The sequence below is a fragment of the Electrona antarctica genome, assembly GCF_951216825.1.
Source record: "Electrona antarctica genome assembly, contig: scaffold_221, whole genome shotgun sequence".
Classification (NCBI taxonomy): Eukaryota; Metazoa; Chordata; class Actinopteri; order Myctophiformes; family Myctophidae; genus Electrona; species Electrona antarctica.
Genome location: NW_027637261.1, coordinates 56,831 through 75,432, shown reverse-complemented (window position 1 = coordinate 75,432; position 18,602 = coordinate 56,831). Strand labels below are relative to the sequence as shown.

General features: G+C 48.4%; 1 protein-coding gene across 1 annotated transcript in view; it reads left to right on the top strand.

Moving 5' to 3' along the window:
* Window positions 1-18,602, top strand: part of LOC306919025 (uncharacterized protein) — a gene marked incomplete at its 3' end in the record, with an annotated part of 56,437 nt that overhangs the window by 25,876 nt on the left and 11,959 nt on the right. The window lies entirely within an intron of this gene.

Genomic DNA, 18,602 nt, shown 5'->3' with positions numbered 1-18,602 from the left:
TTTGTGTTTTTCTTGTGTAGCTCATTTGCAAGTCAGTGTATACTTCGCTCATAAAATCTGGGACGTAGGCAGATGTCCCCATGTTGCACAGTCGGGCTGGGAGCAGGAAACTCCACTTCATAAGACATCAATTAGTATTAGATTGTGGTTATGAGGGTTAGGTTCACTTCATAAGACATAGATTAGTATTAGATTGTGGTTATGAGGGTTAGGTTCACTTCATAAGACATAAATTAGTATTAGATTGTGGTTATGAGGGTTAGGTTCAGCCAGCAGTCAAAGTAGGGATGTCATTTGTAATGATGAACTTGGCTCTGATGATGTCCCCACAGAGATTTTCATGTCAAGGACCCCCAAAAATGTATGTAATTGGCCGCCGACCCCCATCTGAAAATATGTTGTTCTCGGGGACCCCCCAGAAGCAAAGATTTAAGTTGAAAACGTTAGCTCTGAAAGAATATATTCAAAGATTTGCGCCACATTTTCACGATGTTTCGAAAATAGCAGACCTACAAGCTTGTACCGCGGCACTCGGTGCCGCGCTACAAGCTTGTAGGTCTGCTATTTTTCAATAGCTAAAGTATAACATAATGCTTAAAACACCAAAAGGGGTTCCCGCCCGTGATTAGGCCCAGAGCCAGGTGTGCTGGTGTGAGCCACGGTAGAGAGCCTATATTTCAACTAAACGGATTGCTCGGGTCGGAAGTTAACTACCTAATTTGTGTTTATCAGAATTAAGGCCACATCGATTTTTCGTATAAAGTCCTTGAAATGAAACGGGGGGGGGGGGGAGGAAACAATAAACAAGCCTGCCTAGAATGCGAGGCACCGTGCACAGACATGACTATTAGTTATGGATATCAGAGGGGGGGGGGAGAGAGAGAGAGGAGGAGGGAGAGACAGAGAGACAGAGAGAGAGAGAGAGAGAAAAACTTGGTTGATGTTGGCCTTTTTCGACCTTCCCTGTTTTCCCCAAAAATATCAGAATCGTTATTGGCGTTGACAAATCCATTCCAGACGACCTCTAGCACTAATTAAATGAACAAAATATAGCAGACTATAGTTCAGCACCCCAGGGTCACCCAGAACAGACTATAGTTCAGCACCCCAGGGTCACCCAGAACAGACTATAGTTCAGCACCCCAGGGTCACCCAGAACAGACTATAGTTCAGCACCCCAGGGTCACCCAGAACAGCACCCCAGGGTCACCCAGAACAGCACCCCAGGGTCACCCAGAACAGACTATAGTTCAGCACCCCAGGGTCACCCAGAACAGACTATAGTTCAGCACCCCAGGGTCACCCAGAACAGACTATAGTTCAGCACCCCAGGGTCACCCAGAACAGACTATAGTTCAGCACCCCAGGGTCACCCAGAACAGACTATAGTTCAGCACCCCAGGGTCACCCAGAACAGCACCCCAGGGACACCCAGAACAGACTATAGTTCAGCACCCCAGGGTCACCCCAGGGTCACCCCAGGGTCACCCAGAACAGACTATAGTTCAGCACCCCAGGGACACCCAGAACAGACTATAGTTCAGCACCCCAGGGTCACCCAGAACAGCAGAGAGCTTTTGTAATGAAATGTACCCCTTATGTCTCTCTCTCTCAAAACAAAAACCTCATCCAGGTCAACCGTTGAAGTTGCAGCCATGGGTTAAAGTTCTCCGTCACCACGGGTCGGATTCCTCTCACGCTGTTTCACAAATCGCAGGTTTAGGACTGAAGGTCCTTTTCAAACGGGGCAGCGATCAGGTTTAGGACTGAAGGTCCTTTTCAAACGGGGCAGCGAGATCAGGTTTAGGACTGAAGGTCCTTTTCAAACGGGGCAGTTTTAGGACTGAAGGTCCTTTTCAAACGGGGCAGGTTTAGGACTGAAGTCCTTTTCAAACGGGGCAGTTTTAGGACTGAAGGTCCTTTTCAAACGGGGCAGGTTTAGGACTGAAGTCCTTTTCAAACGGGGCAGGTTTAGGACTGAAGTCCTCTTCAAACGGGGCAGCGATCAGGTTTAGGACTGAAGTCCTTTTCAAACGGGGCAGGTTTAGGACTGAAGTCCTCTTCAAACGGGGCAGCGATCAGGTTTAGGACTGAAGTCCTCTTCAAACGGGGCAGCGATCAGGTTTAGGACTGAAGGTCCTTTTCAAACGGGGCAGCGATCAGGTTTAGGACTGAAGGTCCTTTTCAAACGGGGCAGCGATCAGGTTTAGGACTGAAGTCCTTTTCAAACGGGGCAGCGATCAGGTTTAGGACTGAAGTCCTTTTCAAACGGGGCAGCCATCAGGTTTAGGACTGAAGTCCTTTTCAAACGGGGCAGCCATCAGGTTTAGGACTGAAGTCCTTTTCAAACGGGGCAGCGATCAGGTTTAGGACTGAAGTCCTTTTCAAACGGGGCAGCGATCAGGTTTAGGACTGAAGTCCTTTTCAAACGGGGCAGCGATCAGGTTTAGGACTGAAGGTCCTTTTCAAACGGGGCAGCGATCAGGTTTAGGACTGAAGGTCCTTTTCAAACGCGATCAACGCGCATATATTAGTAATTCATCCTCAATGAGACCTGCGTTGTTTTGCGCGGAGAAGTCGAGGTCCTGGCGACAATGCAACTGTATTTCCGCGGGGCGCGGACGGTCCCGTGAAATTGTCGCGCTCGTGCTCGTTCCTTGCACATGCCCGCCCGCGACTGACCACACCTGGATTCTGTTTAGCTGTTTTTTTTGAGTGGTGCAACCACTCCCTTACGGAGCTGTGTGTGTGGGTGGCTGGGTGGCTGGGTGGGTGCGTCTGAGCACGAAAACAGCATGGTTGTTTTTCACCACCTGTGCGCAACCTAACACACACACACACACACACACACACACACACACACACACACACATTAATTGTATATATGGTGATTTTGGGTGTGCCAGTACTGTACAGTACAGTACAGTAGAGGGACCCCCACACGGTAACCCCCCCACGCCCACACAGAGTTGCACCACTTACTTCACAAGGGTGTGTTTTTTTTACTCTTGCATTGAGCATTCATGTCGTTGAACCGTGAGGCGACAACGACTGCGTTAATCGCTGCTCAGTTATTTTAGCTTTTTTATTTAAGATATTTTTTTTGCGGCTTACGCCTTTTATTGGTTTTTTGAAGGGACAGACAGTAGGCTGACAGGAAATGGGAGAGAGATGGGGGAAGACATGCAGTAAAGGCCGTGTCGGGCTCGGGAGTCGAACCCGCGGCACACTGCGACTGGATTACCAGTCGGGTGCCCAGACGGTTACGCCACCGCCTGGGCAGTTATTTTAGCTTTAATCAGGTGTATAGCTCAAGTCTCCTCAGAAGAATGCCTGTTGAGGTCAGATAATTGTTAGATCAGGTTGTGCTCACTGCAATATATCAGTGAATCATTAGCTATTGAAAAATAGCAGATCTACAAGCTACAGCCAGATCTTTGGCTTGAGGCTGCGTTGGAATATCTTTTCATTGGTTTAATATAAAACGACTGTGGCTCAAGAGGTAGAGCAGGTCGTCCAATGATCCATGGGTCGGCGTTTCGAATCCCGGCTCCTCCTGTCTACATGTCGAAGTGTCCTTGACTCCTTGGGCAAGACACTGAACCCCAAATTTGGTTGGTACCTTGCATGGCTTCCGCTGCAATCGGTGTATGAATGTGTGTGTGAATGGGTGAATGTAATGCACAATCTATGTAAAGGTGTGTGAATGTGTGTGTGAATGGGTAAATGTAATGCACAATCTATGTAAAGGTGTGTGAATGTGTGTGTGAATGGGTGAATGTAATGCACAATCTATGTAAAGGTGTGTGAATGTGTGTGTGAATGGGTGAATGTAATGCACAATCTATGTAAAGGTGTGTGAATGTGTGTGTGAATGGGTGAATGTAATGCACAATCTATGTAAAGGTGTGTGAATGTGTGTGTGAATGGGTGAATGTAATGCACAATCTATGTAAAGGTGTGTGAATGTGTGTGTGAATGGGTGAATGTAATGCACAATCTATGTAAAGGTGTGTGAATGTGTGTGTGAATGGGTGAATGTAATGCACAATCTATGTAAAGGTGTGTGAATGTGTGTGTGAATGGGTGAATGTAATGCACAATCTATGTAAAGGTGTGTGAATGTGTGTGTGAATGGGTGAATGTAATGCACAATCTATGTAAAGGTGTGTGAATGTGTGTGTGAATGGGTGAATGTAATGCACAATCTATGTAAAGGTGTGTGAATGTGTGTGTGAATGGGTGAATGTAATGCACAATCTATGTAAAGGTGTGTGAATGTGTGTGTGAATGGGTGAATGTAATGCACAATCTATGTAAAGGTGTGTGAATGTGTGTGTGAATGGGTGAATGTAATGCACAATCTATGTAAAGGTGTGTGAATGTGTGTGTGAATGTGTGAATGTAATGCACAATCTATGTAAAGGTGTGTGAATGTGTGTGTGAATGGGTGAATGTAATGCACAATCTATGTAAAGGTGTGTGAATGTGTGTGTGAATGGGTGAATGTAATGCACAATCTATGTAAAGGTGTGTGAATGTGTGTGTGAATGGGTGAATGTAATGCACAATCTATGTAAAGGTGTGTGAATGTGTGTGTGTGAATGGGTGAATGTAATGCACAATCTATGTAAAGGTGTGTGAATGTGTGTGTGAATGGGTGAATGTAATGCACAATCTATGTAAAGGTGTGTGAATGTGTGTGTGAATGTGTGAATGTAATGCACAATCTATGTAAAGGTGTGTGAATGTGTGTGTGAATGGGTGAATGTAATGCACAATCTATGTAAAGGTGTGTGAATGTGTGTGTGTGAATGGGTGAATGTAATGCACAATCTATGTAAAGGTGTGTGAATGTGTGTGTGAATGGGTGAATGTAATGCACAATCTATGTAAAGGTGTATGAATGTGTGTGTGAATGTGTGTGTGAATGTGTGAATGTAATGCACAATCTATGTAAAGGTGTGTGAATGTGTGTGTGAATGGGTGAATGTAATGCACAATCTATGTAAAGGTGTGTGAATGTGTGTGTGTGAATGGGTGAATGTAATGCACAATCTATGTAAAGGTGTGTGAATGTGTGTGTGAATGGGTGAATGTAATGCACAATCTATGTAAAGGTGTGTGAATGTGTGTGTGAATGGGTGAATGTAATGCACAATCTATGTAAAGGTGTATGAATGTGTGTGAATGTGTGTGTGAATGTGTGAATGTAATGCACAATCTATGTAAAGGTGTGTGAATGTGTGTGTGAATGGGTGAATGTAATGCACAATCTATGTAAAGGTGTGTGAATGTGTGTGTGAATGGGTGAATGTAATGCACAATCTATGTAAAGGTGTGTGAATGTGTGTGTGAATGGGTGAATGTAATGCACAATCTATGTAAAGGTGTGTGAATGTGTGTGTGAATGGGTGAATGTAATGCACAATCTATGTAAAGCGCCTTGGATATAATATTTCGCTTTTTCATGTCATAGGAAAGCAGGGAACTATATAGCTTCAAATTCAAAAACAGCGAGTTGAGAAAACAGGCTTGAAAAGTTCACTTCTGTGGACTCTAACATTACACCTAGCTACATGTTTAAGCATTTATTTCATATTTACATGTCTTCTGTGGACTCTAACATTACACCTAGCTACATGTTTAAGCATTTATTTCATATTTACATGTCTTCTGTGGTCTCTAACATTACACCTAGCTACATGTTTAAGCATTTATTTCATATTTACATGTCTTCTGTGGACTCTAACATTACACCTAGCTACATGTTTAAGCATTTATTTCATATTTACATGTCTTCTGTGGACTCTAACATTACACCCAGCTACATGTTTAAGCATTTATTTCATATTTACATGTCTTCTGTGGTCTCTAACATTACACCTAGCTACATGTTTAAGCATTTATTTCATATTTACATGTCTTCTGTGGTCTCTAACATTACACCTAGCTACATGTTTAAGCATTTATTTCATATTTACATGTCTTCTGTGGACTCTAACATTACACCCAGCTACATGTTTAAGCATTTATTTCATATTTACATGTCTTCTGTGGTCTCTAACATTACACCCACCTACATGTTTAAGCATTTATTTCATATTTACATGTCTATTTCAGCTCTGACACTTATTTCAGACATGCTCTAGTATGTGAAGAGTCTGCCTGTGCTATACTCATTTTGAAGGAAAACAAAGTTTTTCTCTTCTGGTGAAAAGCTGTAATTTGCGAATGGCAGGCTCTCAGTCAAATCTGGTCACAAATAATAGCCAATATACAGGCTCACAACACGCCCCAAAAATATCATAAAAAGTGGGAAATTTGGAGGCACAAGGTTTCTGCTCGTCAGCAACGATATGATCAATTATATTACATGACTGTGACTTTAATGTCGTGCTTAGTTTGAGTTGTGTCTGTCAACGTAAAGCGTGTGTGTCTGTATTAGTTTAGTTGTGTCTGTCAACGTAAAGCGTGTGTGTCTGTATTAGTTTAGTTGTGTCTGTCAACGTAAAGCGTGTGTGTCTGTATTAGTTTAGTTGTGTCTGTCAACGTAAAGCGTGTGTGTCTGTATTAGTTTAGTTGTGTCTGTCAACGTAAAGCGTGTGTGTCTGTATTAGTTTAGTTGTGTCTGTCAACGTAAAGCGTGTGTGTCTGTATTAGTTTAGTTGTGTCTGTCAACGTAAAGCGTGTGTGTCTGTATTAGTTTAGTTGTGTCTGTCAACGTAAAGCGTGTGTGTCTGTATTAGTTTAGTTGTGTCTGTCAACGTAAAGCGTGTGTGTCTGTATTAGTTTAGTTGTGTCTGTCAACGTAAAGCGTGTGTGTCTGTATTAGTTTAGTTGTGTCTGTCAACGTAAAGCGTGTGTGTCTGTATTAGTTTAGTTGTGTCTGTCAACGTAAAGCGTGTGTGTCTGTATTAGTTTAGTTGTGTCTGTCAACGTAAAGCGTGTGTGTCTGTATTAGTTTAGTTGTGTCTGTCAACGTAAAGCGTGTGTGTCTGTATTAGTTTAGTTGTGTCTGTCAACGTAAAGCGTGTGTGTCTGTATTAGTTTAGTTGTGTCTGTCAACGTAAAGCGTGTGTGTCTGTTTAGTTGTGTCTGTCAACGTAAAGCCTGTGTGTCTGTTTAGTTGTGTCTGTCAACGTAAAGCGTGTGTGTCTGTTTAGTTGTGTCTGTGGGACGGCCTCAGCGTAAAGTAAGTGTGTGTGTGTGTGTGTGTGTGCTGGGCATGACGTTAAACTGCTCCGTTGTAACTACCATCGTCAATGTAGTAGGTGCATGGATGCATTTGCAATTTCTGTGGACTATATAACTTGCATACAAGAAGGCACTATTCACCAGTGGAATCTACCACCAGTCAACGCTACCTGACGGCCCCTCCTCTACCTCTCTACCTGACGGCCCCTCCTCTACCTCGCTACCTGACGGCCCCTCCTCTACCTCTCTACCTGACGGCCCCTCCTCTACCTCTCTACCTGAAGGCCCCTCCTCTACCTCTCTACCTGACGGCCCCTCCTCTACCTCTCTACCTGACGGCCCCTCCTCTACCTCTCTACCTGACGGCCCCTCCTCTACCTCTCTACCTGACGGCCCCTCCTCTACCTCTCTACCTGACGGCCCCTCCCTCCTCTACCTCTCTACCTGACGGCCCCTCCTCTACCTCTCTACCTGACGGCCCCTCCTCTACCTCTCTACCTGACGGCCCCTCCCTCCTCTACCTCTCTATCTGACGGCCCCTCCTCTACCTCTCTACCTGACGGCCCCTCCTCTACCTCTCTACCTGACGGCCCCTCCTCTACCTCTCTACCTGACGGCCCCTCCCTCCTCTACCTCGCTACCTGACGACCCCTCCTCTACCTCTCTACCTGACGGCCCCTCCTCTACCTCTCTACCTGACGGCCCCTCCTCTACCTCTCTACCTGACGGCCCCTCCTCTACCTCTCTACCTGACGGCCCCTCCTCTACCTCTCTACCTGACGGCCCCTCCTCTACCTCTCTACCTGACGGCCCCTCCTCTACCTCTCTACCTGACGGCCCCTCCTCTACCTCGCTACCTGACGACCCCTCCTCTACCTCTCTACCTGACGGCCCCTCCTCTACCTCTCTACCTGACGGCCCCTCCTCTACCTCTCTACCTGACGGCCCCTCCTCTACCTCTCTACCTGACGGCCCCTCCTCTACCTCTCTACCTGACGGCCCCTCCTCTACCTCTCTACCTGACGGCCCCTCCTCTACCTCTCTACCTGAAGGCCCCTCCTCTACCTCGCTACCTGACGACCCCTCCTCTACCTCTCTACCTGACGGCCCCTCCTCTACCTCTCTACCTGACGGCCCCTCCTCTACCTCTCTACCTGACGGCCCCTCCTCTACCTCTCTACCTGACGGCCCCTCCTCTACCTCTCTACCTGACGGCCCCTCCCTCCTCTACCTCTCTACCTGACGGCCCCTCCTCTACCTCTCTACCTGACGGCCCCTCCTCTACCTCTCTACCTGACGGCCCCTCCTCTACCTCTCTACCTGACGGCCCCTCCCATGAACAGCTTACTGGGAAGAGAGGCAATATAGACCCGGCGGCTTTCCAGCGGTATGTCCGTCCGCTGTCGGACTAACCCCGGAATAGCAATGGGTCGACTTCCAGGCACATGCATGAGAACAACTACAGAGAGCGCTTTAACACCAAGCAACGGTGCAAGACTAAGAACTTTGTTTCCTATGGTGATCCAGCCTAGGGTTAGGAAATACCCACGGACTGGTTGTCAGAGGGTTTCGACAACTTGGGATGCTCGCCCAAAGACAAGGCATGCAAGGCTGGCAAAGTGTGCCATCTCTGCTGCCCTTTATGGCGGAGCTGCCACTGCTTGTGCCCAAGGAGTGCTGAGTGATGTGTGTTATATCATGAGGACATATCCATGAGTTTGTGAATGTAACCTTTACTGCACCTAAAATATTTGTGTTCCTGTATGCTTTCCCTGTGTGTGGACATAAATAAATTGCTAAACTGTGTGTGTGTGTGTGTGTGTGTGTGTGTGTGTGTGTGTGTGTGTGTGTGTGTGTGTGTGTGTGTGTGTGTGTGTGTGTGTGTGTGTGTGTGTGTGTGTGTGTGTGTGTGTGTAACTGGAACAGTTCCCTGTAGAGATGATTCCTGGAAACACACCTTTTTCCCTGCAGGTGTCAGAGGCCATGCGTCTCCCTGGCGAGCTGTGTGTGTGCGCGTGCACGTGGGTGTGCGCGCGTGAGTCAGTAGTTTATTGCTGTCTTGCTGCAAAAAGGTTTTCATCGCTTTACGTGCATGACACACACACACACACACACACACACACACACACACACACACACACACATTCTGTCTCTTTCTCTCCCTTAGCTTCTATCTCTCTCTACCATCTCTCTCTGACTTGGGGATCTGTAGAAACTCTCCCAGCGCTTTGGAGTTGGCAGAGACACCTTGGAGAGGCTAGAAAGGTTGAGAACAAAACTCTCTCGCACGCACGCACGCACGCACGCACACACGCACGCACGCACGCACGCACGCACGCACAGAAACGCACCTCGGGAGAATGTTGAAACATGGCAAGAGATTGCACCCCCCCCCCCCCACCCCCCCCCCCTCCCTCCAGTGACCTGCCATTCATCCTCTGAGGCTTCACTCTGGATTCATCCACAACACATTTTTATGACTCGCCATAAATCACTGTGTTCTCCTCCACTCCTCCTCCTCCTCCACTCCTCCTCCTCCCCATGTCTTTCTCTCCTCCTCCTCTGTCGTTCCATTGTCCTCAGCTCACATCAGACGTAGAGAGGGAATGTGCGCACCGTGCGTGCGCTCTGCCCTCCAGGATTGGGCCCTGACTTGCAGTGGCAGAAGAAAGAAAGCAACCAAGTGCCACATATTCATTCAAGTACTGTAATCTATTTACAGTGTGTGATTTTACTATGTTAGAGCAGTAGCTCTCAAAACCTCTCCATGCCAACAACGCCCAAATTGATGTGGGCGCCGCTCTCTCTTAGGGTGGGGGGTGTATTAGTTATTATGTTCGATTAGTAGTAATAAATGAGTATTTGTATGTTTGTCAGGGTGTTGAGTCAGTGTTGTTCGTCTTGCCATTCTCACCTTCCTTTTGTTTGTTCGTTCTGTTCATCTCAATGTAACTGTTCATTCATCCAGCGCTCACAGAGCCACGCACTTAAGCCACTTTGTATTTATTGTAATTTAGTTGTCTCTGAGTATTGAAAGAAATACTCTTTTATGAACGGTGTTGTTCTTTCATGCATGTTACTGGCAGTAAACCCCTAGGCCTCAGAACAGTTGTACAAGATTCATGTAAAGAACTAAAGAAATCTAAATAATTCAAAGATTCAAAGCTGTCGGGAAGAAACCACCTAACTCCAATTTTTTTAATTTATCAGGAAATGAAAAAATATACAATTTTCAGGAAATTATAAGAAAACCTTATATTTTGAAAACAAAGCAATACTGCCTCATCAAAGTTGGTGTTGTGAGTTAATATATTGTCAATTACTTGCATGAGAGGTGGTGGAGTTAGCTGCTTCAGCAGAGCGTGCGTGCGTGGGTGCGTGCGTGCGTGCGTGCGTGCGTGCGTGCGTGCGTGCGTGCGTGCGTGCGTGCGTGCGTGGGGTTCAGGTTATTTGGGGTGGTGTACATGGCTCTCATACAGCAGGGATCAGCTTTCTCCTGTTTTCTCCACCCTGACGTGTGTCCAAACATCCACCCCAGGCCACCTGGGGGCTGCACAGAGAGTGTGTGTGTGCATGCGTGGGGTTGCACTGCAGTGTGTGTGTGTGTGTGTGTGTGTGTGTGTGCGTGCGTGCGTGTGCGTGTGTGTATGAAATCATATGTTTTGCAGAGCTTGGCTGTAACAGATCAGTAAATACTGCAGTAAAGCTTCTGGCTAGACAGGGCGAGTTTGGCTCAGTTGGGGCTGTGCGTGTGTGTGTGTGTGCGTGTGTGTGCGTGCGTGTGCGTGTGCGTGCGTGCGTGCGTGCGTGCGTGCGTGCGTGTTGTTTTGTACATGTACTATCTTTGTGGACCAGGGGGGATCTTTAGTCCCCATGAAGACAGTTAAGATCATTATTTTCTATGGTTCATAAAGTATCTAGGGTTCAGGTGGGGCTGTGGTTCATAAAGTATCTAGGGTTCAGGTGGGGCTGTGTGTATCTAGGGTTCAGGTGGGGCTGTGTGTATCTAGGGTTCAGGTGGGGCTGTGTGTATCTAGGGTTCAGGTGGGGCTGTGTGTATCTAGGGTTCAGGTGGGGCTGTGTGTATCTAGGGTTCAGGTGGGGCTGTGTGCTCTAGGGTTCAGGTGGGGCTGTGTGCTCTAGGGTTCAGGTGGGGCTGTGTGCTCTAGGGTTCAGGTGGGGCTGTGTGCTCTAGGGTTCAGGTGGGGCTGTGTGCTCTAGGGTTCAGGTGGGGCTGTGTGCTCTAGGGTTCAGGTGGGGCTGTGTGTATCTAGGGTTCAGGTGGGGCTGTGTGTATCTAGGGTTCAGGTGGGGCTGTGTGCTCTAGGGTTCAGGTGGGGCTGTGTGTATCTAGGGTTCAGGTGGGGCTGTGTGCTCTAGGGTTCAGGTGGGGCTGTGTGCTCTAGGGTTCAGGTGGGGCTGTGTGCTCTAGGGTTCAGGTGGGGCTGTGTGTATCTAGGGTTCAGGTGGGGCTGTGTGCTCTAGGGTTCAGGTGGGGCTGTGTGCTCTAGGGTTCAGGTGGGGCTGTGTGCTCTAGGGTTCAGGTGGGGCTGTGTGCTCTAGGGTTCAGGTGGGGCTGTGTGCTCTAGGGTTCAGGTGGGGCTGTGTGTATCTAGGGTTCAGGTGGGGCTGTGTGCTCTAGGGTTCAGGTGGGGCTGTGTGTATCTAGGGTTCAGGTGGGGCTGTGTGCTCTAGGGTTCAGGTGGGGCTGTGTGTATCTAGGGTTCAGGTGGGGCTGTGTGCTCTAGGGTTCAGGTGGGGCTGTGTGTATCTAGGGTTCAGGTGGGGCTGTGTGCTCTAGGGTTCAGGTGGGGCTGTGTGTATCTAGGGTTCAGGTGGGGCTGTGTGCTCTAGGGTTCAGGTGGGGCTGTGTGCTCTAGGGTTCAGGTGGGGCTGTGTGCTCTAGGGTTCAGGTGGGGCTGTGTGTATCTAGGGTTCAGGTGGGGCTGTGTGCTCTAGGGTTCAGGTGGGGCTGTGTCTAGGGTTCAGGTGGGGCTGTGTGTATCTAGGGTTCAGGTGGGGCTGTGTGTATCTAGGGTTCAGGTGGGGCTGTGTGCTCTAGGGTTCAGGTGGGGCTGTGTGTATCTAGGGTTCAGGTGGGGCTGTGTGCTCTAGGGTTCAGGTGGGGCTGTGTGTATCTAGGGTTCAGGTGGGGCTGTGTGTATCTAGGGTTCAGGTGGGGCTGTGTGTATCTAGGGTTCAGGTGGGGCTGTGTGTATCTAGGGTTCAGGTGGGGCTGTGTGTATCTAGGGTTCAGGTGGGGCTGTGTGCTCTAGGGTTCAGGTGGGGCTGTGTGTATCTAGGGTTCAGGTGGGGCTGTGTGTATCTAGGGTTCAGGTGGGGCTGTGTGTATCTAGGGTTCAGGTGGGGCTGTGTGTATCTAGGGTTCAGGTGGGGCTGTGTGCTATAGGGTTCAGGTGGGGCTGTGTGTATCTAGGGTTCAGGTGGGGCTGTGTGTATCTAGGGTTCAGGTGGGGCTGTGTGTATCTAGGGTTCAGGTGGGGCTGTGTGTATCTAGGGTTCAGGTGGGGCTGTGTGTATCTAGGGTTCAGGTGGGGCTGTGTGCTCTAGGGTTCAGGTGGGGCTGTGTGTATCTAGGGTTCAGGTGGGGCTGTGTGTATCTAGGGTTCAGGTGGGGCTGTGTGCTCTAGGGTTCAGGTGGGGCTGTGTGTATCTAGGGTTCAGGTGGGGCTGTGTGCTCTAGGGTTCAGGTGGGGCTGTGTGTATCTAGGGTTCAGGTGGGGCTGTGTGTATCTAGGGTTCAGGTGGGGCTGTGTGTATCTAGGGTTCAGGTGGGGCTGTGTGTATCTAGGGTTCAGGTGGGGCTGTGTGTATCTAGGGTTCAGGTGGGGCTGTGTGTATCTAGGGTTCAGGTGGGGCTGTGTGTATCTAGGGTTCAGGTGGGGCTGTGTGTATCTAGGGTTCAGGTGGGGCTGTGTGTATCTAGGGTTCAGGTGGGGCTGTGTGTATCTAGGGTTCAGGTGGGGCTGTGTGCTCTAGGGTTCAGGTGGGGCTGTGTGTATCTAGGGTTCAGGTGGGGCTGTGTGTATCTAGGGTTCAGGTGGGGCTGTGTGTATCTAGGGTTCAGGTGGGGCTGTGTGCTGCAACGTCTGCTTATTAGGAGCATATCTGGTTGTTTTTATATTTTTTGGCTTAAAACTATTGGTAGTTGCGGGTTGTGTTCTTTGGAGCTTATTGTTTCTAAAGTGTACTTGCTTATTTGGGCGTGCTTCCTAAGTGTTGTAGCAGTGGTTCTTATTTGGGCGTGCTTCCTAAGTGTTGTAGCAGTGGTTCTTATTTGGGCGTGCTTCCTACGTGTTGTAGCAGTGGTTCTTATTTGGGCGTGCTTCCTAAGTGTTGTAGCAGTGGTTCTTATTTGGGCGTGCTTCCTAAGTGTTGTAGCAGTGCTTCTCCATCATTTCTACTACAATTTAGGCATTTATCAGACGCTCTTAATCCAGAGGGATTTACATTAAGCAAGAACAGAAAGCACGGCAATACATCACATACATAAAAACTATACATATACTATACTATACTACATATATACTATAAAGTGCTACATTATAGTGCTGTCTACGTACTGTAACATGCTATAAGTCTGTATCAAATGCTATCTAAGGGGCTAGGGCAAGTGCTACGCGCCATGATGGAGTTTGTCACATCAAGGACAACAAGGACCTGCAGACCCCCCATCTGAAAACATGTTGTGACAGGTCACAGGGACCCCCCTTACAGGTCACAGGGACCCCCCTTACAAAAAAAGTTTTTGTATTTTTGTATTTCTTCTTAATTTTGTTTGTTTTCTGAGCTCAATGGCACCCAAAAAAACCTGAGCTTTTTAACATTCAGTAGATTTTCTGTGGTCTGGGGTTTTGTGGCTCAAACGATTTTCCTGCCGTTTGTGACGTCACAACCTGCAAATCCTATATAAGTCAATGGGGATTTGCCAGCAGATGTCACAGTTTTCACTGTTTTGCCTGTTTTCATTGCAGCTCAAAAGGCTTCCAAACCCCAGAGAAAACCCCAGACCACAGAAAGTCCACTGAATGTTCAGGGTTTTTGGCTTTAATTGAGGACATAAAACCTAAAAGGAAAATTAATGTTATGAAACCTTTAAAATGTTATTCCACACTTTTTTTTCAAGATGTATTAAAAAAAATCACACCCGTGTGAACTGAGTGGTGTAAGGTCTTATATAGACTGATCAGCTGTGGTCTGACGTAATGTCTGACGTAATGAAATCACACCCGTTTGAACTGGGTGACCATAGCAACCATGCTCATTTTTTGGTACGAACAGACAGACACGTAAACTAACAAAGCCAGTTGTAGGAGTGGTTTACACCACTCAAAAAATCATTGGACGCGTTATGTCTTCTAAACCCTGACAGTTTTCTGAAAAATCTTATGTTTCTGTTTCATTGGTTCTCAAACAATTACATGTCAAAAAACATTCACTCTGAAAGAATATATATTCAAAGATTTGTGCCACATTTTCACGATTTTTCAAAAATAGCAGACCTACATTAAGCTCTTAGCGTTACAAAGTTTCTGCCTGACAACACCAACGATCTTCTCTGGGAGACACCATGACATGCTGCCCGGTGGCAGTTCATGATATGGCAGAGGAATGCAACTGGCGGCAATGTGTGCGTGTGCACGGCACGCGCGCGCGTGTGTGTGTGTGTGTGTGTGTGTGTGTGTGTGTGTGTGGGAGGGGTCTGGCCCTCAGGCTTGAATGGTTATGTAAGGAGAGAGAGAGAGAGAGAGAGAAGCGTGGATAATATCCCACCTCCAGATAACCTCTGTTTAGACTGAGAGACAGGAAGAGAAAGGTGGTTTGAAACGACACGAGACAAAGGCATGGAAGAGAGACAGACGGCTAGAATGAAGAGAGAGATAATGAGACTGAGAGAGAGAGAGAGATGAGAGGAACATTGTTACAACAAAACCAGGACATAAATTAGGAAATAGAGCATCTTTGGCTCTTGAAGGAGAATCTAAATTGGCAGAGTCTCCCAGCTGTCAGAGACACTAACCAGGGACGGGTTTACAACGTAGCTTACAAGGCTCTGGACGCTGAGAAACAGACGCACGCACGCACGCACGCACGCACGCACGCACGCGCGCACGCACGTTGCACGCACACCCTGCCAGAAGAAGATCAAACAACCATAGTGTAGAAGAACAGAGGAATGACAGACAGCTCATCAAATGGGGTTTCAGATTCAGTTAAAGGGGAAAACCACCCATTTTCAACATTTTACTATGTCATTAATATACCTTAGAGCTGTTGTGTGGAAATAATAAAAAAAAGTCCCCCCATTCTGTGTTTCCTAGAACTGTAATTATGACAAAAACCATTAACATGGTGAAACACATCTTGATGACATCATCAAGATGTGTTTCACCATGTTAATGATTTTTTTCAGACCTCTAGTTCTACGAAACACAGAATGGGGGAACTTTTTTATTATTTCCACACAACAGCTCTAAGGTATATTAATGACATAGTAAAATGTTGAAAATGAGTGGAATGCCCCTTTAAAGGGGCTGAAGCTTCTGAAAGTGATGTTTTTCTGGCGAAAAACTAAAAAAGCTTTTGCTACTAAGTTGACTTTATTACTGCCACTAGGTGGCATGGGGATTTAAAAATCCCATAGCTGGTGGGGACGGAGGCTCTCCATAGTAACAATGCTAAAAAGGTAAATTCTAAAACAGTTAGTCCCAATACTTGATTCTGATTGGCTGGTAATACCGTCACGTGACCGTTGTAAATTTCACCGATAATCCACACCTTCAATCACTTCATATCATTCCCAGCTGATCCTGCAGCCTTGTAGCTGTACTGGGGAAGGGGAGCGCTTGTAGCTGTACTGGGGAAGGGGAGCGCTTGTAGCTGTACTGGGGAAGGGGAGCGCTTGTAGCTGTACTGGGGAAGGGGAGCGCTTGTAGCTGTACTGGGGAAGGGGAGCGCTTGTAGCTGTACTGGGGAAGGGGAGCGCTTGTAGCTGTACTGGGGAAGGGGAGCGCTTGTAGCTGTACTGGGGAAGGGGAGCGCTTGTAGCTGTACTGGGGAAGGGGAGCGCTTGTAGCTGTACTGGGGAAGGGGAGCGCTTGTAGCTGCACTGGGGAAGGGGAGCGCTTGTAGCTGTACTGGGGAAGGGGAGCGCTTGTAGCTGTACTGGGGAAGGGGAGCGCTTGTAGCTGTACTGGGGAAGGGGAGCGCTTGTAGCTGTACTGGGGAAGGGGAGCGCTTGATTGCCCGTTTGACTAAGTGTAGACGTATAGACTATTAAGTGGCTAGCGGATCGGCAGGCGAAGAAAGAGAATGATTGAGTGTCAGAGCAGTGGGATGACGCTGGCATGCAGGACTTGTCAAACAGAGCCATGGGTTGTCATGGTAACAGTCGTCGAGCCCAGACTTTAATGTGCTCGCTGGGAAGCTTAGCCTAATCAGCCTCTCGCCGCTAAACTAACTTTCCATCCTTATACGACTCGCCACGTGGAATAGGTTATACATTTGCGTGCGTGCGTGCGTGCGTGCGTGCGTGCGTGCGTGCGTGCGTGCGTGCGTGCGCTCGCTCTCAAATCATCACCTCAGTATAGATGTCTCAGCCTTCTCGTCGGCTACCTCATGTGTGTAATAATAATAATAATAACACCTTGGGAAAGGCTGGCCGGCCGCCATTAATCCATCTGGACCTGAGGAGGACTTATAGCTTTGAACCACTTCAACAGGGACAGTTGCACACATAGACATCAAAGGGGGCTTCAGCCCCTGCCCTTTTTAAAATGTTTTTTTTGTGTGGCTTTCGCCTTTATTTTATATTTTTTATGGAGGGACAGACAGTAGGCTGACAGGAAACGGGGAGAGAGATGGGGGGGGGGGGGGGGGGGGAGACATGCAGTAAAGGCCGTCGGGATCGGGAGTCGAACCCGCGGCACACTGCCAGACTGGATTACCAGCCAAGGTGCCTGGACCACTGAGCTACGGCCCAGGGCCAGCCCCTGCCCTTTTACCCGTCTGTAAAACAACTGCCCTTAAACCAGACCACGAATGCAGTGTTTACTACATGGTGGAAGAAATGCAAAATCCCTCTCCTCTCCTCTCCTCTCCTCTCCTCTCCTCTCCTCTCCCCTCCCCTCCTCTCCTCTCCTCTCCCCTCCCCTCCCCTCCCCTCCCCTCCCCTCCCCTCCCCTCCCCTCCCCTCCTCTCCTCTCCTCTCCTCTCCTCTCCTCTCCATTCCATGCCATACTGGAAGGAAGGCAGCGTTCAGGAGAATAGCTTTTTTTCCCCAAAGTCTCCTGAACTTGAACACAGTATTTTGCGTTGAACAAATTTGTTTCTAAATCCATGTCGTTACACCTGCATCTCCACTAGCTAAAGAGTGCTGGGTTGCGCCCCACGGAAATAGCTGATCTACAAGCTCTCACCGTGTCGTTTATATATAAACCCGCAGCCACGGCTTATATATGCTAATGCCCATAAACGCTGTGGTCTTACGTGAAGCTTACATCCCCTGCCAGCCATTTAGCTCCCATGCTAATGCGAATGGGTTGGGGGGGGGGGGGGGGGGGGGGGGGCAGTACAGTGACCTGGCTGGCGGGGATAGGAGTGGGGGGCGGGGCGCAGTTAAAACGCCATTCTCCTCCCTGCTGACTGTAATTGGCTGCCTCCTCCTCTCCTCAGACAGAAGTGTGTGATGACTGTGCGTGCGTGCGTGCGTGCGTGCGTGCGTGCGTGCGTGCGTGCGTGCGTGCGTGCGTGCGTGCGTGCGTGCGTGCGTGGGTGAGCGAATGAGTATGTGCTGTGTAATTGACTCAATCCAACTGCGTTATAGAGTGTGTTTGCGTGCGTGCATGTGTGCATGCGTGCGTGCGTGCGTGCGTCCGTGCGTGCGTGCGTCCGTCCGTCCGTCTATAGTCTCCATAGGTGAGTAATAGCCTCCATCCTCTATTTCACTGTACAGGGGTTTGCGTGTGTGCGTTCGCACGCACGTGCGTGTGTGAGTGAGTGAGTGCGTGTGTAATTGGCCCCCTCTTATGTCTGAGCATGTATTTGTATGTGAACGTGTGTGCGTGTGTGCATGCATATGTGTGTGAGTCTGAGTCAGTGAGTGAGAGACTACAGTGCAGACAGAGAGAGAGTGAGTGAGAGACTACAGTGCAGACAGAGAGAGAGAGAGAAGGTCCATCATCTTTAGTGTTCTCCAATACACCTCAGAGAGAGCGAGAGAGAGCCATGTCCGTGATTATTCTGCTGTAAATTACGTTTAGGATCAATCTCTCCTCTCCTCTCCTCTCCTCTCCTCTCCTCCTCTCCCCTCCTCTCGTCTCGTCTCGTCTCCTCTCCTCTCCTCTCCCCTCCCCTCCCCTCCCCTCCCCTCGTCTCGTCTCCTC